Source organism: Xenopus laevis, chromosome 2S (assembly GCF_017654675.1).
Source record: "Xenopus laevis strain J_2021 chromosome 2S, Xenopus_laevis_v10.1, whole genome shotgun sequence".
Lineage (NCBI taxonomy): Eukaryota > Metazoa > Chordata > Amphibia > Anura > Pipidae > Xenopus > Xenopus laevis.
Window position 1 is genome coordinate 111,496,540 of NC_054374.1, and position 26,661 is coordinate 111,523,200.

At 37.3% G+C, this 26,661-nt stretch overlaps 1 pseudogene; it reads right to left on the minus strand.

Annotated features, from left to right (window-relative positions):
• Nucleotides 1-474: 474 nt before the first annotated feature.
• LOC108708975 overlaps nucleotides 475-26,661 on the minus strand; it is a 77,096-nt pseudogene continuing 50,909 nt past the window's right edge.

The window sequence follows — 26,661 nt, forward strand, 5'->3', positions numbered from 1 at the left end:
GAAAAAAACAGATCCTCTGCGGGCTTCAACCCACTCAAGAGTATTATACTGGGGACAATGGTGGCTTATGTTTATTTACCCTTTCTACATGCTGTGTTAAGTTCTGCACAACAGCTTTCTTGATTCACTTAACAACATGGAACTCATGTGCTCGAGCACCAGTGTTTTGCAAACAGACCAGGGACTGATGCATAGGCTTGCACACACTGTGGGCCTTAAACTGCACCCAGGACCAGATTTGTGGAAAGGCCATCTAGGCCCGGGCCTATGGCGTCAGGATTTTAGGGGGGTGGCATGCTGCCCAAACACACCCACATTGTTTCAAAAACACTGGGGATGCGCTGGAGATACAATCATTTTTTAAATTTCCCATGCGCCAATCCCCATTGCTCAGGTCCGGATGATGAAAATTTGGATGGGACAGGGGCAACGAACAGCAGTGGGCCTAGGAGCACCCACTATATAAATCCGACCCTGACTGCACCATTTTATTTGTGCACAACTGGTTTTATACGAACATGATGCTTTGATTGGTGTTTGTTGCTTTTGCTGCAGTTTCTCCTTGCATAGTGCAATTTGGGCCCACCTTGCAGGAGCTTCGTTTAGCAGATGATTCCTTTGTGATGGCTCTGGTAAGTGTAACAATGTTCTGGGTCTGCGTAAGCAAGGGCATATCTATCATGCTGCCTTGGAAAGTGAATGCACCCTGCAAAATATCAAAGAAAGGTAGTCACAAATCAGGGCTTAGTATATACTGTATTTATCAAAAAGCTTTATACACTGACAATAACGTATAAGGTGATCAAGCTCCTCATCACCTCAAATAAAACTAGTTCAGATACTAAATTGAAAAAGACTAATTCTTCCTCCCCTCCGTCTCCTCCCAGCTAAAGAAAGTAATCACAAAATATTTGTACTGCTGGTGACTAATGTATGCCAGCACCCTTAAAGACATTTATGGAATGGGCCATCACGACATCTCCTGGCAGGGTATTTGTTTTAGTAGCCCAAAGCTGCACTAGGCACCAGACCATAGCCTCTTTTACCATGATTGGCACAGGTCCAGGCACCTATTAGTCCTGCACATACACCTATGGCAGGAGATACAAGTACAAGTCACCTCTGCCCTACCATATAGGTGCACATGATTTGTCATGTCATTTGGCAATCTCAGAGCTGATCTCTTTTAGTACCTAATGATGAATACCATCCAGTCCTGATTTTTGTTTACTTTCACATGTTCTAGTCTCTTCTTTTGAATTTCCTCCTGAGTGAACCAGTCATCAATAGTATAATTATTAGAAATGGGTCTATTAAAAATTAACCTTTATTAAAGGGGTTTTTCTAATATTGAAGTGTAAAGTTTCATTTTTCACCTTCTAAACCATGGGTCCCCAACCTTTTTTTACCCGTGAGCCACATTCAAATGTAAAAAGAGTTGGGGAGCAACAGAAGCATTAAAAAATCCCTTTGGGTGCCAAATAAGGCTATCATTGGTTATTTGGTAGCTCCTATGTGGACTGGCAACTTACAGGAGGCTCTATTTGGCACTATACTTAATTTTTATGCATTTAAAACTTGCTTCCAAGCCTGGTATTCAAAAATAAGCAGCTGCTTTGAGGACACTAAGAGCAACATTCAAGGGGTTGGAGACCAACATGTTGCTCACAAGCTACTGGTTGGGGATCACTGCTCTAAACCAACTCTGGGATGGGGGGGGTCGCTGACTCTGTAACTGTCCTAAATGTATAAATTTAGTTGATACATTTGTTATGTTTGTCCCTGCTGAGCAGAATCCCTGAGTTTCATTTACTGTAAGACAGTTGTTAGAATTTATACAATAGTTGTTAATATTCCACAGATGCTGCTGAGATATATATAAACTAATTGTAAACTAAATGTAGCAAATTGTAACAGTTCAGATGCTCCTGGATCACTGAGCTGCCAGCACCAGAGACAGGAACATTACACTTTAAACTTAAATTTTGGGAAAATGGTAATAAATAAAAGATGTAAAGCAATTGAAAGTCTTTGTTTATAGTGAACAATCTGAAAACAACTCAACAGAAAAAAGTGTTTGGAAGGACAAACAATAGTTCAAAGGACCTACCTTTTCCCTGCCTTTATCAACCACTTTACCTTTCTCTAATACCGTCTTTTTTTTTACATTTTACATACTTCAAAAATAATTAGGGGGTGAGTTTACTCCTCACAGTAATACTTTTTTTAGTCTCTATTTTACCTTTTTCGATTGCTTTTTGCATGCTTTGTCCTCTTTCTGTCCCAGCTAACTTGAATGCCTGTTTTTATTTACCTTACTGCTAACCTTCCTATAAAACCATAACGGTTTTGCTTTACTATGTATTTCCTTTTGTACAAGGAAAATATTCTGATAGGTCTTATAATGCCTAAGTTTCCATAATTCAAATTTTATGTATTAGTTACTCCCTTATACAGTTGTCTCTGCAACATAATCTCAAAGTAAAACCGTGTTATGATCACTGTTTCCTAAACACTAGTGTTGGAGATAAATTTAGCATTTTAGTTCAGTTCCAAAAGGGCATTTTTCATAGTAGGTTTCTGAAGTACCTGAAATAAAAACTTGTCTTTAAACATATTTACAAACCTATAATTGCCTATGGTTTGTAGCATACACCCATAAGGCTTCAACCCCCAACTTGTTAAACCCTCTGTCCCTCCTCAAAAAGGTGAAACTATCTAAATTCACAGTCCATAAATTCATTCCACCAGGTCTTATTCATATAATTTATATAATAATTTTGTACGTGCAATTAACTCTCCAATTATGCCTGATACAATTTGTGAGTGCAATTAGACTCAAATAGAATGCAATTATGTAGAAAATCTTCTGTGTTTGGTTCTCATTTCCAGCAACTGGTGTCAAAATGATATCTGTGCCTGATTCTTAAGGTGCAAATTGCTGAATCTAATGATACTAGCCACTCTGGGAACCCTGGGACTAACTCCATCTTCAAGGGCCTTAAAATATTACACTTGTGAGCAGTCACATATGCTGTCCTGCTGGTTACGAATGATAGCAATGTACTGTGGCTATTGTAAAGTTTAATTTGCCAATGCATCATGTTAGCCAGCGAATTGTGCATTTGTAGATGAGGAAGTTAAGAGAAGCCACAAGAGAAGCCACAGCTCCTCTTCCTTTCCTGTAGATTCAGTTGTTTGTAGGCTCTGCAAAAATTATAAGAACAATAAGGAGGAGTCCATACCATGTGTGGCCCCTCTTACGCTCTCAGTCCCTGTGGCCCCTTGTAAAAACATAAAAGATCAACCCATGTGTGTGGCTGCCTTTAGAAACATTCCCCTCATGTGTGTAACTTCCCTTTTGAGAGTATGTACCAAGATTGCTTACAATTAAAGTTTCCATGGTGGAGTGCACCACAGCAAATGCAACTTCAAACACCCATGGATACCTACCCTAAACCTGTACTAGTTTAAGAAAATATTTTTTGAGTCTGGAAGTGGCAACCAAATCCAATCTGGAAAAGGTTTGTGAATTATTTGATTTAATAACTGGTAAATCTTCCTTTAGCAGTATTAATTGGATCAGACTTGCACAATCGCTAGGATGACATGTGGACCGTGCCTCCAAAATATCTGTTTCAATTCATAAGATATTTATGGGATTCTTTGCATGGACATCTCTATATAATATCACAACAAAATTGAGCTCTACACTCTGATTTGGCCATTCTAGAGCACAAAGGTTTAGGTCACAAATTACTTTGTCCTTCTTCTTTATGTATGTGCTTCTCATAGACAGCAACCCTGTGCCGTTTGTTAAAACTTGCAAGTATTAAATACATTTTACCCTGAAAGCAAACCAAGTAGCTTATGGCTTCACCATAGTGATTTTATTCAATTCAAGCACTACATGTTTTGCCTAGCCAGCCTGCGACTTCATGCACAACTGATTTGCACCAAGTGAAAAACATGCAATCAGGTCCGGACTGAGAATTAAAATAGGCCCTGGCATTTCAGGTACACAGAGGCCCAAACAGCCCCCACCAGCCCACTAAATACTGACTTTCTATGGGACTTTATAGCAGCCCCTCTGGCATTTGCCAGAACCCGCAGATTGCCAGTCCGGGCCTGCATGCAATGCCATTATTGATGTTGTGCATCAGAAGTGATGCCATAAACTGAGTAGAGAAAAATTTGAGCATGTTTTACCAAAGCATGGTCTACTTTGTGTCTGTACTGGTAAAGCTTGCACACGTATAGCATTTTATATTACAGGCAACCATTTTTTATACTGGAATTCTGGAAAGAAACATGTCATACTATGGCATGCATACTATGCTTGTTTGAAGAAGCTAATTTTATTACTTGTAAATAGGTGTGTCAGAAATGTATAGATTAAAAATACACACTTAACATAAGATAACACACACATCAGACGTTTCTTATCTTCTCACCAGTAATACCATGTTAACTAACAGTTGCACACAATTTTCCATAAACTGGGCATAAATGCTAACATCCAGCTGTTTGGCTGTTAGATGGTTAACATGGATGCCAGGCTAACCAGGAGGTCAGAGCAGGCCTATATGAGCCATTATCAGGCAATATGCACTAGTGTCAGACAAATAAAAGTAAATCTCAATGCAAAAGGTTGTCACCCTATAGTACTTTGATGTTTACTAAGCTACACATAACCAGCACCTATAAATAAGAATAAACATCATTAAAATAAGCCCTTGTCCCTGATTTTTATTCTATGTACTATAAATGTTATATTTTATTTTACGCTATACTTACCAACCAATTATATAAACCAATTATATATAAGATGCAGACATATCATTTAAACTAGAATGGATAATGTTACACTATAAATAAAGGAAAGCAATGTCATTCTCCTTTAAGAGAAAGTATAATATTATTTTTGCTGTCTATGTGTGTCGCTGTAGGTCTGTAAAACATCTCTTGTCGTACAGTGAAAGGAACACACATAGATACAGAACAAATGGTAAATCCAAGGACCAAATCCGGAAACTATTGGTTCTGGGAGTGTTGGATAGGTGGCATAAAGAAGTACCGACACTTTCATGTACCATATCAGGTAGGTAGGTAATTAATGGATGGACATGTATGCATAATGGAAAAATAGGATGATGTGTATGTTTCCTCTATCTGCCTTTTATTGCAAATCTGTAAAAATAATTTGAAAAGAAAAAGAGGATGAAAAAGATATAAACAGCACGATATAGGTAGGGTACTGGGTAAATACGGGGTTAATCAGAGAGGGATGTGGTGGGCTTATGTCATTCTACCATGGAAAGTGAATGCACTCCGCAAAACATCAAAGAACAGCAGCCACAAATCATTTCTTCTCACTCTGGAGATTTACACATTAACAATAATATATACAGTGATTAACATTCCTTGGCAGTGTTAGCATCTTACAGTAATACTCTAGCAGGCACTAAGGTAAGGATAGCTACAAGCTTCAATCCCATAATCCCCAGTCAGTCTTTGGCAGTTCAGACAGTACAAGTTATATATATATATATATATATATATATATATATATATATATATATATATATATATCTATGCCACATTGAAATGATTAATGAAAGTGAGAAGGTACATATATTCCAAGCCCACATACAACAATACAAAAGGCTACTGTGCCTGGAATGTGCAATATTTCAATCTATCATACATTCATAAAAAATGTAAATTGAGGGATTGGCTGCTGTGTATTGAGACTATATAAAGCCAGGTAAATTCCATAAAACCATGTATTTAAAAGAGTGAATCTCTGTGAGTGCCAAATGTTAGACATCCCCCAGTGATTAAAATCACTTGCCTGATACCCGTGGCCAGTGCTTCTGTTAGCTGAAAATTGCCCCAGCCCGGGTTCTTCTCAGCAGGTACCACAGAAAGATCCTAATCCGTCATCTTCTTTCTTTGTACTGATGTAAATGCTTAGTAAAGTGAAAAGCTGAAAAAACTAGCTTCTTTACCCTACTCCCCATGCATTTGCCCCAGGCATAGAAAAATGATTATAGGCTTATGGATAACAGATCTCATACCTGAGTATGTTTATCTTTATAGGCCACCACTTATAGTAAACAGATGCACTCGCATATACATGATAGATCACTGCTTGGTCTAGCGCATTCCAATCCATTTATTTATGATATAGATGGTTATCTTACAAATGCACTATGGAAGGTTCCACCTGCAACTCTAGTATGAGGTTTATCTTAACCAATGAAATGTCTGCAGCCCATCAGTGCTGCACTTCAGCTGATAAATAATGTCTGGATTTTAAAGACCTTTGGGTGTCTTCAGTTTACAATAATAAAGTTCCTATACGTTTTTATTTTACTGGCCAATATAAAAATTTAATGGGGGTGTGTGTTTTTAATGTTTAGTGTCAACACAACACTCTTGCCAGTGTTCGAGTGTGTTTAAAGTTTATATATACATACTGTATATACAGAAAAAAAGTGCATTGCAAATCCCATTATCCCTTGCTTTATAGCTAAATCTGGTTCATGCATTGGCATACAAAGCATTTGAATTATTTACCTAGATTTTGATAAGGTATTTAAAATTTTAGGAAAATTTGTCACTCTGAAATGATGCTTCTTTCTGGGTCTGGAATTTTGGAATGTTTGTTCAGCCCCAGATTTTGGAACAAATTCTCAACCAGCTCATGTGCTTTATTGAGGATCTTTTGTGAGAAAGTAAGGCTTTGTTAATGTATGTCTGTGTGGTTGGCAGAACTATGGGTAGAAAAGAGAAAATAATTGTTAGGTTCAAATCTAGACAGTTTTATTTTATTTTTAAGATGTACCCTGTTTTGCCTGCAACAAAAGAATTGCACTTAATCTCCACCAGTGCTGGTGACAAAACATTCAAAGTTCCCTACCCACTGGCATTAATGCGAACAGCTAGCGTGAAAACGTATGTGTCACTTATGCCTCCTGCAGTAGCATAAAGTTGTCTTGCTTGACAACTAGAGGCTACTATGTGGTTGTTTATGGTTTCCCACTAGAGATTCATGCGGATAACAAAAAATCCTTGTGCTGTGGCCTTAAAGATGTGTATAAACCAGAACGCACCTAATGTTCTGCCGGCAGCACTGTTTTCAAGGTTGGACTCCATGGTGTCATCATTTATTAGGGCAAACAAACAACCTCGAATCAAACTAGCATCACTAACTGCACCTAAGGCACTTGGGGCCTAGCTCTGCCTCACTTTTTTATTTACTATCTAGCATCTCAACTTACTCATGTGGCAGGGTGGCTCAACCCTTTGGCTGATGACACTGCTAGCATAACTGCTGCTGCGGTGGCGGGTTCCTTTGAGTCACTGGCTAATCTGCCATTTTCGTGGCATCTCTCAAAACGGATGGCCACTTTCCACATTCCGTACAGGCATACTTGCTTGGACCCGCAATTATGGGCGACCTATAACATCAAATATTTGGGCCAGTTGTATCACAACCAGACACTTAAGTCATTTACTGACTTGTCCCAAGAATTTCAGTTGCCACGTACGATGTTCTACAGGTATCTCCAGGTTCGACATGCTCTGAATGCCCAATTCTCTAATGCACCTCTACTGGAAACCCCAGCCTTGGAAACTTTGCTTAAGGTACCTGAAAAGAAGAAACGACTGTCTAATGTGTATAATCTGTTAAATTCTCAAAGAGGTAACCCGTACGCAAAATGTTATAGTAAATGGGCCCAAGATATCCCTACCTTGGAGTTGGATGATTGGGATGATATCACATCGACCTTTGTTTCCACGGTGATTAGTAGCGGGGATAGGCTTATACAGCATAAAATGATTCATAGGTTGTATGATACCCCAGTACGTTTGTTTCATATGAGATTGGTCCCAGATAATTTGTGTTATAAGTGTGGTCTGGAACCAGGTACCTTTATGCATGCTTTTTGGTCTTGTACGGTTATCAATACTTACTGGAAGAACCTTGCCATATATTTACAGACTTATCTGGACTTTCCTCCGGTTCTGGCACCGGAAATTTTTCTACTAGGTCATTTAGACCATTTAATTCCGCAACAAGCTGCACGACAACTGTTCCGTTTACTACTCTTTTATGCACGGAAGGTTATTGCACTAAAGTGGAAGCTCCGAGACCCCCCTACGGTACCACTGTGGAAGAAATTGGTTAATGATGCTCTACCTATGTACAGGCTGACCTACCTGAGTAGAGGTTGCCCAGAAAAATTTGCTAAAATTTGGGATCCCTGGACCTCATGTCAAGACACCAACACAGACATGGACTAACTCTTTTGGCATAATATGTCTCCTGGACTGTCCAACGGGTGGCTCAACCACCAATTCCCCCTCCCCCAACCCTTTTTCCTTTTTAATTTCCTTCCCACTGTATGCTTTGTGTTATTGTTAATGCAAAAATAAAAGCTTTAAAAAAAAACCTGGACTAAAACACTTGTAAATATTGAGCCCCTTGCTCAATATTCAGTTCTATTACGAAAACTGAGACAATTAAACTAGATTCACCTTCCTACAGTTCTATGGTTCCATTATGATGGCCTTTTTATTGTTCCACCGCCTGGGTGGTACTGCTAAATGCAGGAGTCTTGTAGAATTTGACCTGTGTTCAGCATAGTGTCATCTGTACCAGCAGAATAGAGAAGTATGGGCTCTATTAACTGATGCATTTCTGTGTGATGGAATGCATAAAAAAACATTACAAGCCACTGTAGGGGCCCATAGGGGGTTAATCTACCCTATGGCTTTAAGGCCCCACCCTTTGCTCAGTGTTATTGGCCAAGAGGTGATATGACAACTTCCTGCCACACTGCACTATAGTGTGTGTAAGGAGTGGCCACTTCCTCTTTGGCTGCTGGATGTTGATCCAGCTGGGTGTGCCCAGGGGAGCCTGGGTGCAGCAAGGCCCAGAAAGTCATGTCTCCAAGGCGGGGACCAGGAAACCCTGTGAATGAGGAATAGAAAGTGGCAGGTGAGCTCCCAGTACTAGTACGCTCTAGGAGTGTAAGATAGTCAGGGTTGAGCTAGATAAGAGCAGCTCTGAGCTCCAACACAGGAGTGATAGATTGGAGGTATCTTTCCCAGACAAGGGAAAGTTGTGCTCACCACTATTTTTTAAAACCATTAGGCGGGGGTGCAATGAGGCTGTGACCACAAAATACATATAGTCAAATACAAGAGTCCTCTGCACTCAACCCATTATCAATATATTTAAGACAGCGACATTTTGTGCATACTGCTACTAAAAAATGCCTTACCCTTTAAACAAAACAGGGATTGTTTGTCCATATATTGCAATATATTTAAGCTGGCCAACTACGTCAAAGTCATCCCATATCTGGCCAGTCCTATGCTCAATTTTATCTGATTCATTAAGAATTCTATTGCTTCATTATACATTTTACAAAGGGACTAGGTATTACCTGCAACTTAACTTGCTGCTTTCAAAGTAAACCTCCATACTTGGCTGCCCTTTTATTAGACACCAGTGGGATCACCTGACTATAGCTGGGAAGGGTGGGAGCTACAACATAGAGCTGGTCACTGCTCCTGTATAAACTATAACAAACAAGGGAAAGTTGTGCTCACCACTATTTTTTAAAACCATTAGGCGGGGGTGCAATGAGGCTGTGACCACAAAATACATATAGTCAAATACAAGAGTCCTCTGCACTCAACCCATTATCAATATATTTAAGACAGCGACATTTTGTGCATACTGCTACTAAAAATGCCTTACCCTTTAAACAAAACAGGGATTGTTTGTCCATATATTGCAATATATTTAAGCTGGCCAACTACGTCAAAGTCATCCCATATCTGGCCAGTCCTATGCTCAATTTTATCTGATTCATTAAGAATTCTATTGCTTCATTATACATTTTACAAAGGGACTAGGTATTACCTGCAACTTAACTTGCTGCTTTCAAAGTAAACCTCCATACTTGGCTGCCCTTTTATTAGACACCAGTGGGATCACCTGACTATAGCTGGGAAGGGTGGGAGCTACAACATAGAGCTGGTCACTGCTCCTGTATAAACTATAACAAACAAGGGAAAGTTGTGCTCACCACTAATTTTTTTTTTTTTTCAAATCTTTATTTATTGATTTTCAAAAAGAGGGGGGAAAAGGATACAGAAAGAGAAAAAAAGGGGGGGACCAGGGAAGGGCAATATATTGCAATATATGGACAAACAATCCCTGTTTTGTTTAAAGGGTAAGGCATTTTTTAGTAGCAGTATGCACAAAATGTCGCTGTCTTAAATATATTGATAATGGGTTGAGTGCAGAGGACTCTTGTATTTGACTATATGTATTTTGTGGTCACAGCCTCATTGCACCCCCGCCTAATGGTTTTAAAAAATAGTGGTGAGCACAACTTTCCCTTGTTTGTTATAGTTTATACAGGAGCAGTGACCAGCTCTATGTTGTAGCTCCCACCCTTCCCAGCTATAGTCAGGTGATCCCACTGGTGTCTAATAAAAGGGCAGCCAAGTATGGAGGTTTACTTTGAAAGCAGCAAGTTAAGTTGCAGGTAATACCTAGTCCCTTTGTAAAATGTATAATGAAGCAATAGAATTCTTAATGAATCAGATAAAATTGAGCATAGGACTGGCCAGATATGGGATGACTTTGACGTAGTTGGCCAGCTTAAATATATTGCAATATATGGACAAACAATCCCTGTTTTGTTTAAAGGGTAAGGCATTTTTTAGTAGCAGTATGCACAAAATGTCGCTGTCTTAAATATATTGATAATGGGTTGAGTGCAGAGGACTCTTGTATTTGACTATAGGTATCTTTCCCAGGCCATATTGCCTGTAGTATAGGGATCCCAGCGGAGAGGGAATCAGGAGAGATGATTGCCCTGAGGTTGATCCAGAGACCACTACCGGAATATGTTGCAGAGGTGAAGTAGGATGCCTGCCAAGTCTGTCCTAAGGGAGTGTCAGCATGTGTAAAGCTGCATGTTATGTGCCTGTGCCTTTTTCCTCTAACCACTGGATGTGAGTAAACCTGGGGACATTGTCTATGACTAATAAACAGTTCTTTGTTTGCATTATAAGAACTTCCTGGCACCACTATACAGGAATGCATGAATAAATGCATGTGTATAAGTGCATTAAATTCCATACCAATAGGTTACACTACAATCAGAGTCGATATATCTATATACACAAAAACATGTATGTTAAAATATTTACATATCTACACTGCATGTTTTGTTAAAAATTTTTTAATAAAATGTCCACTGAGACCAGACCAGAAGTACTTTCACTGGGAACCATGCTGTAAACTTATTTTTTTAGAATATTAGCAGACATTTCTTGATAGTGTCAAGGTGTCTCAATTTGAATATTGTCTCTTGCGACTAGTATTTTTTCCCCCACTTATTTATCACATATAGATGGCCTAAAATTGAACTCAGACTATGCTCTAGGAGAAAATTCATGAACTGAGGGTTCTCCATAACAAGCTTTCCTCCTGGTGATCACATTTAAGGTTGGAGATGCTGGGGAGCATATGTTTGCTTGCGATAACTGTCTTTGATCTGCCTTTTTCCCTTTTCTTCCCCCATTACAGAAACCAGTTAGTGAACAGGCTTTAAGTATTCAAAATCTTCTTAATTGTGCTTGTCAGAGTAGAAGGTACATTTTGCTTCCATTATTACACGGAAGCGAAGCATTATATTCATTTTCAAAGTGTATTCACTGCTAAATATATCTGAAAGCAATTGGTGTCAGTTGGGGGTGAAGGGAAAAATTAAACAAAATGTGGGCAGGTGATCTACAGAGTTTCAACAAATTCTATAAATTAAATGCAACTGTCAGTTTTCAGATCAGGAATATTTTGTAGAATATGGGATAAAGGGAATTATAAAAAAAATAGACAGAAAAATGAAATCCAGATCCAGCAAGTTGTTGTCAATGACAACCACTAAACCGAAGCTGGCTGAGGTCCAGAACTGTCACAAAACCAAAGCCTGGAGAAGCGGGAGGTAAAATATCACCCTGGATAAATTAACATCTTTGTTGCCAGAAGCAAACCTGTACCATGTTGTCCTGTTTTCCTCCTCCGTTTATGGCAAGATATAGTTATTGTGTGTTTTGAATAACATCAACATAGTATCATAAATATAGCAAAGACATTTATAGTAGGCTAGAACAATGTTCTACAGAGATTTCTATTACTGCAGATAAGACAACAATGTTGCATTGCAACCGGACTTGCTTTTCCTGCTATTCAGATATCATTATATCCAGGTATAATGCAAAACAAATCACATTCTCTGCAATGTGAGTAGAAATCAGAAGCAACATACTGTATATCAGGGGAGATTCAATATATAGAAATGCATCACGAAATTCTGAAAATGATTTAAAGTTAGTATACAAAAATCAGTTTTTATCATATCTCCCTGGATTCAGGAAAATCACTAGAAAATACTGTAAAACTAGGATTTATTTTATAAAACAGTAGACTTCTTGGTAAAAGACAAATTGAACACCACACTCAGGCATTAAGCCATTCATGCGAAATGCTTTCTTAGCAATGGACAAGAACCCTGCTGGGATTACACAGGTGTACACTGTAGCTACCACAGATTTTGGCAATAAAAACCATTCACTCAAATCTCAAGTTGCTCAAACTCACAGTGACCCAAATACATTCTAAGCAGTTCAGATTGGGTAAATCAAACCTGGGGATTGGTAACAAACAAATAATTAGAAAACAAAAGCCTGTACCTTTGCCATATTTTATCAAAATGCACCTTCTAAATCTTGCTCATGATCACTACACTGTTGTGTAGCAGTTATTGCATCCACAAAGCCCCAAGCTCTACAAGGAACAAACTGGCACCAGTGTAAGATGGCCAAACCCACCAGCCATTTGTTTCATAAAATACCATCTTTGCCATTTTTACATAGTGTGGAAATATATACATGTGCAACATATTATATTATTATAAAGGGAAAGACAGAGACCAGGACTGTTTTTGAACTGTTTTTTAGAGGAGTTCAGAAATGTCCTTTGTTTGAGCAATGATGCTCTTCCACAAACCAGTTTTGTTAAGATGAGACCTGAATAGTGAAGTTAAATTAGACAGGGCCTCCCATTGATTTAAACTCCCAAAACTAACTTCTCATTGAAATGAACTGAGAATCTGAGCGGTTCGTTGTTACTTTGGATTTTAAATAACTTTGGATCATAATATCTAACTTTGAATCAGAAATAAATGAACAAGTATAACTTTTTACTGAATTATTTAATCAGGTTTTAATTATATAGTAGGACTTTTAGGTCATTTGAGGTTTGCATAAAAATTGAAAATGCAAAAGGGGTCACACTGTCTATCGATGACTGTCAGAATTGGCTCCCTAAATCCAGAACAGGTGCTAAGCTCCCTGGTCAAGGCTCTGCTTCCGCCTGTAGCAGCCACCTTTGGCCTCGGGAGGAGCCCTCAGCTACTCAGAGGCCGGCAGGTCTTAATAAGTGAGGAGCCAAGCAAGAGTTCTGGACAGGCAAAAGGGCACAGTCGTTACTGAGGTTTTGGATGGAAGGAACCAGTTCAGGGAATAGACGAAAAGCGTAGTCAGGAAGACCACTATTGGTACAGGCAGGGTGCAAGCAGGGTCAGACAGGCAGTGGTCAGTACAGGCGGAGTTCAAACAAGGCCAATCAGGCCGGGGTCAGTACAGGCAGAGTTCAACAGATAGTCAGGCAAGGGTCAAAACAGGAATCAAATAGGACAAGAATCTAACAACGGGCAATGAGTTTGAGCTCAAAGCCCCTTTAACTATTTGAATTTCGCACCACTAGGCGTGATGACATCACGTGCATGGTGTGTAAAACCCGGAAGTGTGCGCCGCACGTGCCCTAGTGCTTACCGTTGATTGAGGAAGAAGGACCACTAGACCACCAGGGTATGTTACAATGATAGACCAATAAAAAAGTCATTGTCATACAACATCTAATATTTACACAAGAGAATCTTAGGACTTTGTCATATCTCTGCTGGTGTAAATAAACAGATCAGCTTGGGGCACACTAACAGACACAGCATCCATCGGTCAATGCGCGCATAGAGGATTTTGCTCTTGCACAAAAAATATAAATGTAGTACGGTAGAAAAAATTTAGTCGATTGCTGGCAGGTTATAACCTTTAACATTGATACATAGCAGATATACATTGGACACAAACATATTGAAATGTGTTTAGTCAATTTTTTATAAGCTTTTAAGTAGCTTACTGTTATTTGTTCTATTAATGCTGTGAGTGCTGTGACTATAAATACTAACTGTTTCTCAAGAATTATAGGTTCCTGGTACCTGTATATGTAACCCAAACAGATTGCATTTCCCATGTAGAGAAATCCCCTCTGAGTGCAAGATCCTATGTAACCCATGCAGTACCATTGGAAAGTCTATTTACAATGTGGAGGGGGAATGGAAGGAGTTGGGCCTAAAAGCAACCAACTACCCTGCAGCACAAGTAAACAAAATGCATATCTCAGGGCACAGAATCAAAATATTTATTTTTATAATAACTAATATACATTGTTTTACATTTATTTTTTATGTTTGCCTCTCTAACCAGCATAAAACTATACCTGTATGGTCTGCACGTAGAACTAGGACACATATCAGTTAGTGACCTGGATACAAAAAGTAATTGTTTCCACAATATTTACTGCTCAGTGTTCTTTCTGTTTTACAATATTTTCTTTCCTGAAAAATTGGAGGAACCACAGTGATATTTTATAATTTTTATATTTAAGTATAAACAAAGCTTTCTATCTGAAAGTGCCTTCAAGTGGGAAATATGCTGGTTCAAAAACAGGTTTAAAAACAAAAAAAAATTATTTTTGCCCTATGGCAAATGATGGTAATAGTGACTGGGTAAATATTGGCGATATACAGAAAGTCATTCTAGGTATTTAGTGTGGAGATTTAGACACAATTCTCCAGCAGAGTATGTCTGTGAACAGAACAAAACAGAGTAGGGTTTAATGAAGAGTGCAGCTTTAGTATATCACAGCTAACTTTTCCTGTAAATGTATATATGTGTATATTTTATATTGATTTGTTCTACAGATAAGCAACATATTTTTTGCCACATACCTATTAGATCATGAGCACATGGGGTCTTTTCTCTGCCCGTGGTGTATCAACACCAGGAAAGCAGACCTACTTCATGGACTTTATTTATATCTCATTATGCTGTATTAATATGATCATGTTTTAATTTATATTATGAATTTTAAGTGTTTATAAAATCAACACTTTTTATTGCTGACTGGGGACATATATTTTTGGGATTCACCAGAACAGACAATATAAGAAACTGAACATAGAAATGCTCAGTGTGTGTTTAAGGCTTTCAACAGTAGTTCCTATATATGATATAGTAGTTGCTGATGCACTCATTAACAATATGAATTAGTAATATGCTTTAATACCAATGAGTGCAATTGCCAGACAATAGCAATGTGATGCATATGGCCTAGAGCTCCAGGGTCAGCTTTGACCTTTTTCTGATCCATCTTTGTACATGCTCCATAGTTTTGGATCTGTGTTGTGTTGGAGGGTGTTGTTTATATTATATGTTGATTGTTTTGTTCTTCACAGGTTGCAGCATATAGCACAACTGATAATATATCTAAACACTACAGCCTTCTCACTTGCTAATAGTGTTCTTGAGTATTCGTTGTTGGGTAAAAGTGGGATTGGACATTATATAACCTCAAATTTTAGGGCAGAGACACACGGTCAGATTCAGGGATATTAGTTGCCCGTTGACACATCTCCTCTTCTTCGGGGCGACTAATGACAATTTTTTGTCGCAGCAAAATTCACAGCTAATTTTTGCCACAGTTTTGCGAAAAAAATTGCAGGCAGCAAAGTGTGGAATTTCCCAATGAATCCATGCCTGGCGAATAAATTCGCTCATCACTACCAATGAAACACCAGGAGGTCAGTCAGGGCCAGATAACAACTCTATTGCCTGTGTCACTTCAGAAGTTGTAAATAAGCTGGAAAGGGGCATCTGGGATACCTATCAGCTGTAGATTTGATTTGACCTTTAGTCGTAGTACAAGTTAAACATTAATTTTCAACACACTGAAAACAAATTGCAAAAAAATCAAATAAATCACATAGCAGTCTTTTAGATTGTAAGCTGTTTTGGGCAGGGTTCTCTTTATCTTGTGTATTGGTTATTGGTTGTTCTGTATGTTTTGTTTTTTATAAATATGTTATTATTATTACTGTATTATTATTATTCCTATTATTATTACTATTATAGTTATTATTATTAATAATAACAACAATAATAACAACAATAATAATAACAGTAATACCAATAGCAGTCAATAAATAGTTGCAACATTGCCATGCATAATAACAATAACAATAACGTGATAAAAAAAATCTACTAATATAATGAATACAACTTTTTTGTGTTTCTTTTGATTACAATTTTCAAAAATAAACATATACAGGAGAACTGCCTATGACACAATAAAAAACTATAGGTGCAGAGAGTGTAAAACCAAGAAAAATTGTATTATTGCAGCAACATATTTGGGAGATCTATTCCCAAGTGAATGTAAAGCAAACAGGATTTGTTCAATAAACACCCTATCATTCATACTACAACCTGTCAAGTAAATACATCAGTTATTTATAAGCTTATTCCTAAATTATATTGTGGCTGTTAAAAATATTTTATTATTTATTTTCATGTCTAAAAATTCTAGCATGGTGGAACATTTTAGAGAATGTCCTTTCAGGAAATATGAAATTTGTTTCAGCTAAAAGAGGTAATACAACAAATTTACTCCACTTATTCACAGCATCTACAAGAAAGGCAATTCTGTTTTTACGTAAAATATTTATGTTTACACAAGGTTTAAAAGTGGTAATTTATCCAAACTGCTGCCACACTATTGGAGCATGGCTACTGCTTTACTTCTATAACTGCCAATAATTCTCATTCACAATAACAGCTTTTGCTGCCTTTTTGTTTTCCTCATGCTATACCAAGGAAATTTTTGAGACTCAACCAGGAGAAACCCATATATACACATCACTTATGAATAAATCACAAATGAAGAATTTTCTATATAGTGATAACTCCAATATCTACAGTTGCTATGATAGCAAACCCATAGCTGCCCATGTAACAAAAGTATAAAACTATATATTGTTTTCAAGTCACTCAGCCATTCCAATGTGAATTTTTTTAAACTCAAATGAATTTGATTTTATTCACAATTTGACTGATATATTAATTTTGAAAAAGTCTAAAATTCGATCTAATAGGCCCATCCTGAAAATTTGAATTCAATTCAAGTTTTCCTCCAAAAGAAACCTCGACTTTTTGTGCATCCAATTTTTTTTGATGCACAAATTTTTTTTCTCACATTGGAGTCTATGGGGCATCATTTTCGAAGCCAAACTTGGCAAAACTTTGGCTCATCACTATTATTAACATCTTCAAATAGTTCAAGGGACCTCTGCCATTGACTTCTACATGAACATGATAGGTTTTATGTGAAGAATAGTCGAATTTGAACTGGGCAAGGTGTGATAAATCTCACATTCAAATTCGAGTTGGTGGTTTTAAATTCGAATTTGTGAGTTTTGACCAAAAAAAAAAAATTTGAATATTTGAATTCACATTTACTATTCGAACCTTAGTAAATCTGCCCCCAAGTGTTGTGAAAATCTCACTCGTGAGAGAACATCAGCCTAATAAATATGAACTGGCATACTTTCAGGGCAATGTCAAAGTAATTCACTAATACACTGATAGGCTCCATGATTAGCATTTTTAATAGAACAAGTTAGGTAGTATTTCTAGCAAAATTAGAATCCCCAGCAATATATTTAAAATATAATAGGGCTTCTTTACAAAGGGCTAGACACAAGTGCTATAGCTCTATGGGGCAAATTTACTAAAAGGCGAAGTGACTAATGCTGGCGAAAATTCGCCAGCGTGACGTCATTTTGGGACTTTGCCGATTTACTAACGGGCGTAAATTCACTAGCGAAGGAGATAGACTGTAGCGCTACTTCGCACATTATAGTGCCAGGCGAATTTTAGCTCTGGCGAATGGACGTAACTACGCAAATTCATTAAGATGCGGATTTTAATGAATGTTACCTCTTGCGCCAGACTTGCCTTCGCCACCTCAGACCAGGCGAAGTGCGATAGAGTAGATAGGACTTCCTCAAAAAAAATGTGAACATTTTTCTAAGTCCCAAAAAATGCTGGCGACTTTTCAGTTTTTCAGGGTGATAGGCTGCAAAAGATCGTAAATTTTTTATAGGGTACCCGGCTTCCCCCCTACATTTCCTAACATATGGCACATAAACTATACACTGGGCTCATGTGTAGGGCAATATAACAACTCTATTTTAACAACTCTATTTTCTTTTATCAAGGTTCCCTGGGCTTGTGTAGTGTAATGTATTTGCTGCAACATATATGTCCATTGTACTTCCTGCTGTATGCAAATTATCCGATGCTAGCGCAACTTTGCTTGCCGAATTAACGCTAGCGTAACTTTTTCATCTTTTGATGCCCTGGACGCAAGTTCGCATTTTAGTGAATTAGCGTTGTCCTGGCAAATTTTTGCCTATCGATGTGAGCAAAGCCGTCGCTGGCTAATTTCCACAGGTTAGTGAATTTGCCCCTAAGGGCCTTTAGATTGCTAAATGCTAATAACTTGCACCTAGCCCGTGCACTCTTCTATGCGTCTTATAGGAGTACTGTATTTAACACTTACATGTTGGTGGAAATGTCTGTGCACATTTCAGTTTACTATCTGATTCTATAAAGGGTAAATGATGGCTTTATATATAACCTCATTATTTTTAACTTTTAGTCAACCCATACTCTGTCAGTTCATTGGAGAATAATATATACAACTACAGCATCAATAAATGACTTCACGGAACATGGAGATTTCTAATATCCATGATAGTTTAGTAGGGGGGTATATTATCCATTATAGTCTACAAGAGCAGAGCCCATAGCAGCACTGACAGAGAAGTGCCAATAGCAGCAACTGCATCACCACTGGATCACAGGCAGTCTGTTGAACAGAAAATGGTGATTACAAATGCTTGCCGTTGGTGTAGGTGATTAGCAATTACCAATATGGAGGGGAGACTGTACCTTCATCCTCCTTTCCCTGAAATCTATGCACTTTAGGCATGCATCAGTGCAGATTGGTCAAATATGTACATGGCTGGCCAGTGTGTGGCCACCACAAGCATTTTTCAAACTGAAATAAATAGGATTCATACAAAAATATCGAGTTTCAAGCTCTAGTCTGTAGTGATATGAATATCAAGTATCCTGTTAATTTAGTACTTTTTTTTAGTGCTGTTCATTCTCAAGCACAAAGCTATTTGAAGTCTCACCAGCCCAGCATTTCCTCCAATTTAAATTTGTATCTATAACATTGCTGTTTTCCAAAGTATCTTGTGAGGACGAAACCCGAATGCATTCAGAAACGTGTTCTCATGAGAGAAAAGGATGATATATTGTGCCAAAGAAAATGATATAGGAAGCAAGCATTATGATTTCCATTAAATGAAGGTACAATGCAAGTGAAAAAAAGGCTCTTTATGCCAAACAAGATTGTTAGTGGCTCTGACTAGATGTTGAGTATACTTGCTTTGCAAATAAGGCCCCATATGTAACTAATTACTGTACACAGCGTGATGATCCACATTTCAGAGTAATTTCTATTTAATGATTTGAGGTTTGAGATACAGTAAACTCTAACATGAAGGTAAAAAAAAAATCCATAATTTTAAAATGTGTAAACTGGATTATTTCAAATAAACTAAGAGATAATTAACTGACAATGCTACAACTGGCATCAAAACCTTCCTTCAGGCGACACCTAATTTAAGTATTACTGGCACAATGTGGAGACAGATTGTACATTACCACTGCAATATTTACATAGCAGAAACCCACAGTGCAGGAAACATGAGACTCAATGATGCACTAAATTAGCAACAACCATATTCCACTGTTAATTTGCTTTCTTGTGTCTCCAACTCTCTGGTCTTAAAATCGCTGTTCCAAATAGAGCTACTTTTTAATATTCACAATTAAAAAGAATTATATGGCCATTGAATCATGAACCGGCATAACACAGAATTAATATAGCTAACAATATCAAGTGCTTTTTTTTCAATTTGACTTGATTTCAATTTTGTAAGATGAATATGCTACTGATTTTGTTGTAGAATAGTACAGGTTCACAGCATGTCTTCTGTTCAAGAAGTAAGCCACAAATTCATATCTACATGTTATATTTACTGCAAATGTGTGGGAAGGCTCCAACAGAAAAAAAAAAGAATACAGAGGAATAACAGGAGGGGAGCATATTGTTATACAGACACACAGCAAAATGGAAAAAGATAAATTCAGTTCTGAGCTACTAACAGGCATACACTGAAAATAAAAAATGTGGTTTAATTGGAAAAGAAAAAAGATAAAGGAGGCAGATAAATGATCTAATTTTAATAACTGCAATACTAAATAAACATTCTAGAAAGTTAGCAATGGATATAAAACAGCATACAAGAAGGAAAAGATGACACTCAGGACTAATATTTATTTTTACCTTTCCTAATCTTTGGTGCTTTTGAAAAGCAGAAATCAATTTGTGGGCCCATTTTATTTTGTCAGCGCTCGGAGTAAACTGCTCCTGGACAATAGGAACCGGACTCGGTGAATCACCTGCTTACCTACAAGAAGATTAATAACACCAGAAACATGAATCAACAACAGATGTTCACATGAAATGTGTCAAACATTCAAAGATGGAGAATGCCTCCCGGACTACACATTAAATAATAACAAATAATTACTGTAATAGCTTTCTTTTTTTATCCCTGGTACTCCAGAGCAGCGTGAATCCTTTCCGTGTGCTCACGCTGCATGGAAGGATAAATGCAGCCTTGACTCAATTCAGAGCAGTTTAAAAGGAATACAAATAATCAGTTCTGTTTTAAAGCAAACAAAAAGAGAGCCCCATTTTTACTTTATTGTCTAGCTGGCAGAAAGGGGTTGATAGTTGGAATAAACCCCTTCAGCAGCAGAAGGGATCCAGGACCCTATGCTATTAAATAGGTTAAATGTGAAGACGGGGAGTGAAAGAACATTATTGGAGTCTATTTAGATGAGAACACAACGCAATAAAAACACAACATGCAGTCAAACGATACAGCCTGTTCATTATTAATGCTATTAACAATTGCAGCCAAAAATATGGTCATGATAACCAGTGAACTTAACGTCCGAATAAATGTGATCAGCACATAACAATATAAGTCAGCACAATGTTTGTTGGAGTTGGATTTTTTTTCTCGCACACATGCTAAAGGATTTCATTCAAAAATATTTTTAAAAACACCTTTGATCTGTGTTCCTACTAACTATTACACAATTTACATTTTATTTCTTGTATCACAAAAAGCTTTTTTTTTCCCTCTACATATTACAAATCAGTCAGAATTCCACAAAATTCTATATATTAAAAATGTGCTGATAGCTGCACATTAAAGCAAAAGCTTTCTGAAACTGCAGGTCTACTTTATATTGTTTTGCTCTTTTCTTACATTTTACCCTTTAAAGTATCCAACTGTTCATAGCGACAAATGTGCAACTAATCCATTGTTTAGCACATGAAGAATTTGTTTCAGTCATGATAGAAGCACAACACAACTATTCACCTCACTTTGGTTTTTCTGTTACCCTTTTGAAGGAATAGCAAAGATATAGCAGTTTAAAGTCTTTTTGAAATCATTTATTATGTTTAGCATAATGGATGACACCCAGCTATAAAATCTTCTAGTAGCCCGTTCCTGGTTAACAATCCAAAATGCTACATTTTGCTTTAGGGTTCATCATTTTATTACTGCTAATGCAAACATATTCTAGATCATATTAAAAAAAAAAGATTTAAGCACATTGAATATAATATTCCCTATAAAGCAGTGCAGTTTATCTCTATTTTATACTTATTCAGTCAAGTTAAAATTGTATTTTACAGCACTTGACATCTTGCCAAGTAATTCAAATATTTTTTTTCAGTAAAATACTTGAAACTCAGTAATCCAGTGATTAGTTGTGAAAATGTAAAGTACGAAACATAGCTGGTTTATATTTTTAAATTCCATATTATTTACTTTTTATTGTGTTATGTCGATATTTTGGAAAATGGATCGTATTTTGAAATGTACAAATAAAATGACACGTGTCGGCGCAAGGTTCCCTTCCTTTTTTCCCCTCTAAATAAAATCCATTAAAGATGTTGTGATTAGTAAACAATAACAAATAATGTGAAGCTGCATCCTGATATAATATATTTCCACTAAAAACACAACGTTGCTTGTTGATAATAGCCTGCAAATCATGTTTTTTTTTAACAAAAGCTGAATAAGCTGTAAAGACTCTAACACTACATTGTCTGCTTAGGTATCCATCACCACTTGACTTTAGGTCAATCTGTCAGCTATGGAGGGATTACAGTGCATAATGCCAGCTCTCCATGTTAGAGCCTAACTCCATAACAAAACAAGGTGCGACTGCATGAAACTAAATATCAGCATTCTGGTAATGACAAAATTCACAGAGGTAAATAGTGCAACCCATACTAAACCTTCAGCCTTTTCTTTCTGCAAGATATTAATGTGAACCTGGAAAATTGATTTAAAGGGCAACACACTTGTTTAAGAGGATACAACTTCCTACATTTTGAACACATAATTTCCCTCAAATTTTAATACACCGTGACCAATTTGTTATCATACATTTAGTCAAGCACTGCAAAGTAGCTATTTGAAAGCAAAGCATTGCAAAATGATAATCTTGCATTTATGGATTGCTACGGTGCACCAACAGGTCCATTTATTACAGCAATGGTAGTGGGCAACTTGTGTCATTAAAAATGAGGGCAGCTCAGGAGGGAGAAATCTCTGGCACCCTTATCACACACATACACCCAATGTCATAGAGCTTTGTGGCTTTGCACATTAAAGTGCAGGGCATGCGCTGCAAGACATGAAACATTTCTTTCCTGCTTTCTAATGGAATGGCCAAGGTTTTATTTTTAACCCTTATTGTGTGTTAGTCTTATTGTTGCCACATAAATATAATGGAAGTGTTATTGATTACAGGATTAAATGAATGAGATGATACACAAGAACTCATGTGTACCTGCACAACCGACACCATTTCCTTCTTCCTCAATATCAGGGCAAGGCAGCAAGCAGCACTTGGGAAGACGTCCTGTCCACATGCCCTATACATACACTTTTAGTTATTAAAAATACAAAAACTAGTACTGTGCAAAGTTAAAAAGCATTAAAAATTTGAATTGAACACATGCAGGGGAATGTAATAAAAGTCGCAAAGAGCAAAACAATTCGCACCAATAAGACTAACGGGGGAATGTAATAAAAATCGCTAACGGAAAAACTATTCGCAATGCGAAAAGTTATGCCTTTGGGCGAACAAATTTTGCTTTGTGCGAATTTAATATAGCTTTTGCGAGCCCGGAAACTGTTTAGCGACCACTTCCGACAGTGAAAGACCGTTTGCGAATTTTATAGTTTGCGCCAATGCGCAGTCAATGTAATAAAACTTCTTACTGAAAAAGTCGTTATGTTTGCTCTAAAAGATTACGACACCTTTAAGCACTTCTTATGAGTGCGCAATTAAAATTCGCAATGCGCATTAAATTTCGCAATGCAAACAGTTTAAGGAACAATATTACATTGCGAGATGTGGATTTTTAGTCTTATTGGTGCAAATTGTTTTGCTCTTTGCGACTTTTACTACATTCCCCTGCAGCCAACAAACAGCTTGTCTAAAATACCCTCCTATGTCATGCTTTTCATTCAGATATTTATTATGTTAAGGTTACATAAGAAATAGTTGTTTGTTAAAATATATCAATATAAATTCTCTCATGAATCAATATAATATTTAAGTAATATTTTCCATGGAACAGAATGCTAACAATGATTTTATGGATGTAGCGCATAATGGGACATTATCACTAAAAGTAGACCTCGCATTAGTAAAGTATGGGCACTCCTGCTCTAACGGTATCTGATATGGAAGATTGTGATTAACTGATTGCCGTATACAAATTATTACACTATAATAATTGGTATACGACAATCAGTTAATCAAAATCTTCCATATCAGATACCGTTAGAGAGTGTGGGGGTTTTACTATCTCTCTTTCTTTCAAACAATCTATACTAGTGATCTATACCTCCCCCTCTTTGTGAGGTGAACGTTGTGTAAATTAATAAAGACTGCCTTTTTTTTTTAATCTTTTTATTCACTGATGATGTCCAGAGGCTGATCAGGCTTTCCATCTTGCTTGATATATATATGTGAAAGAGGAAAAAGACACTGGAGTAAGTTATTACTTGTTTTAAGATAAAACTTTTATTATTTTTCTGGGACAGCTATGCGATCTGTCATCTGAAAATCCATTATCCAGAAAGCTCAGAATTATGTAAAGGCCATCTCCCATAGACTCCATTTTATCCAAATAATTCAAATATTTAAAAATATCTATAATATTTGCGATTGTTATCTGCAGGACCCTGCAATAAACCTGCTTTTTTTTCCGGAGTGCCGTCCTTCCTTGGTTGTGGAAATTGTTATAATAAAACAGTAGCTTGTACTTGATCCAAACTAAGTTATAATTAATCCTTATTGGAAGCAGAACTAGACTATTGGGTTTATTTAATGTTTACAGGATATTCTAGTATACTTAAAAGACCAGTAACATATTTTTTTAAAAAAACAAATTCGTTTCTACTTAATGAAAAAAAAAACCAAGGCAGTTTTAACTTTTAATTCGCAAAGTCTTTATTAAGAAATTACTTACTGATTCTCTGCTTGCGCTCCTCTTCAGAAACGGCGACAGGGCGACAATCCATCGTGCGGCGCTCAATTTCTCCTCCCTAGCTATCTCCTATAGAAGACAGGGAGGAGAAATCGAGCACCGCACGATGGATTATTGCCCTGTCACCGTTTCTAAAGATGAGGGCAAGTACAGAATCGGTAAGTAATTTCTTAATAAAGACTTATGAATTGAAAGTTGAAACTGACTTGGTGTTTTTTTTCGTTAAGTAGAAACAAATTTTTTTTTACATTTTTTTTGTTACTGGTCCTTTAAGGTATGGCTATCCAAACTATGGGGTAAGATCCGTTATCCGGAAAACCCCAAGTCCTGAGCATTCTGAATAACAGGTTTCATACCTGTATATAAATTATACATTCACGGTCAGACAATGCTGGGAGCACTTCTAAAACCAATGAACAATTCAGTTGTTTGTGATTATATATCAGTTGCTTGTGGGTATACAGCATATCAGTTGCTTGTAAGCAGGGGTGATCCTGGCCCCTCCACTGCCTGAGGCAGCAGCAGTTGCTGCTGCCCCCCTCCCCTGGAAATTCGCTCTTAAAGTACCAGGAGCAGCATTTTTGCCGCCCCTGGTACCTAGTGGGGCGCTGCCGCCTGAGGCGACAGCCTCAACTTGCCTCATTGGCGAAGCACCCCTGCTTGTAAGTATACAGTATATCATTTGTGAGTATATAATAGTTGCTTGTGATTATATATTATATCAGTTGCTTGTGAGCATGTCTGTGCATGGAGGTCAAAAGTGAAGGAGGACAAGAAAAAGTTTTAGGTTTTTACGCTACATACATGCATATTGGGCTGCAGACTAGTACAGATTTTTTTTTCTGAATTAGAATTATTATAATTATATCATAGAGCAAGTCTATATTTGGTCTATAGGATGGCAAAATTACATATACACCTACATTTTAAAGCATACCTCCCAACTGTCCCTTTTTCGGAGGGACAGTCCCTCTTTTGACAGCTCAACACGCAGTCCCTCATTTGTACTGGAAAGTCCCTCTTTTCTCTGCACTGAACAGCCAGAAAAAGAAACAAAGTTTCTCACTTAATTGGCTTTTAGCAGAGAGCCCAGAACAGCTAACAGGTGCAAATAAGATACTTTGTAACAATTTTGAGACACAAAAACACAGTTTAGATAAGGAGAAATATTTTCAAACTTTCATAACCTGCCAAATTTTGTAAAACAAACATGGTAATTAGGGGGTGTGGCCACAGAAAGGGGTGTGGTCAATAAATTGCTGTGCTACGTGCGTGAAAAAAATTTTTGTCCCTCTTTTTACTTCCAAAATGTTGGGAGGTATGTTAAAGGCATGCTGTCATTATTTTTATTGTGTCGTTTTTATTTCTAAATTACATTGTTACATATCGGAAATAATTCAATCAATCATATAAAATTGTATTTCGAAACCATCGAGTATATTTTCTACTTGTAATATTGGCGTGTAGCCATCTCAGGTCATTTTGCCTGATCCTGTGCTTTCAGAAAGAGCCAGCTCTTCATGATGGAACTGGTTTCAGGCAGGGTATAGTTTTTCCTACACATTGTAATTGAGGAGTTTTTACTATTGAGTGCTATTCTTAGATCTACGAGGGAGCTGTTATCTTGTGTCAGGAAGCTGTTATCTGGTTATTGTTCT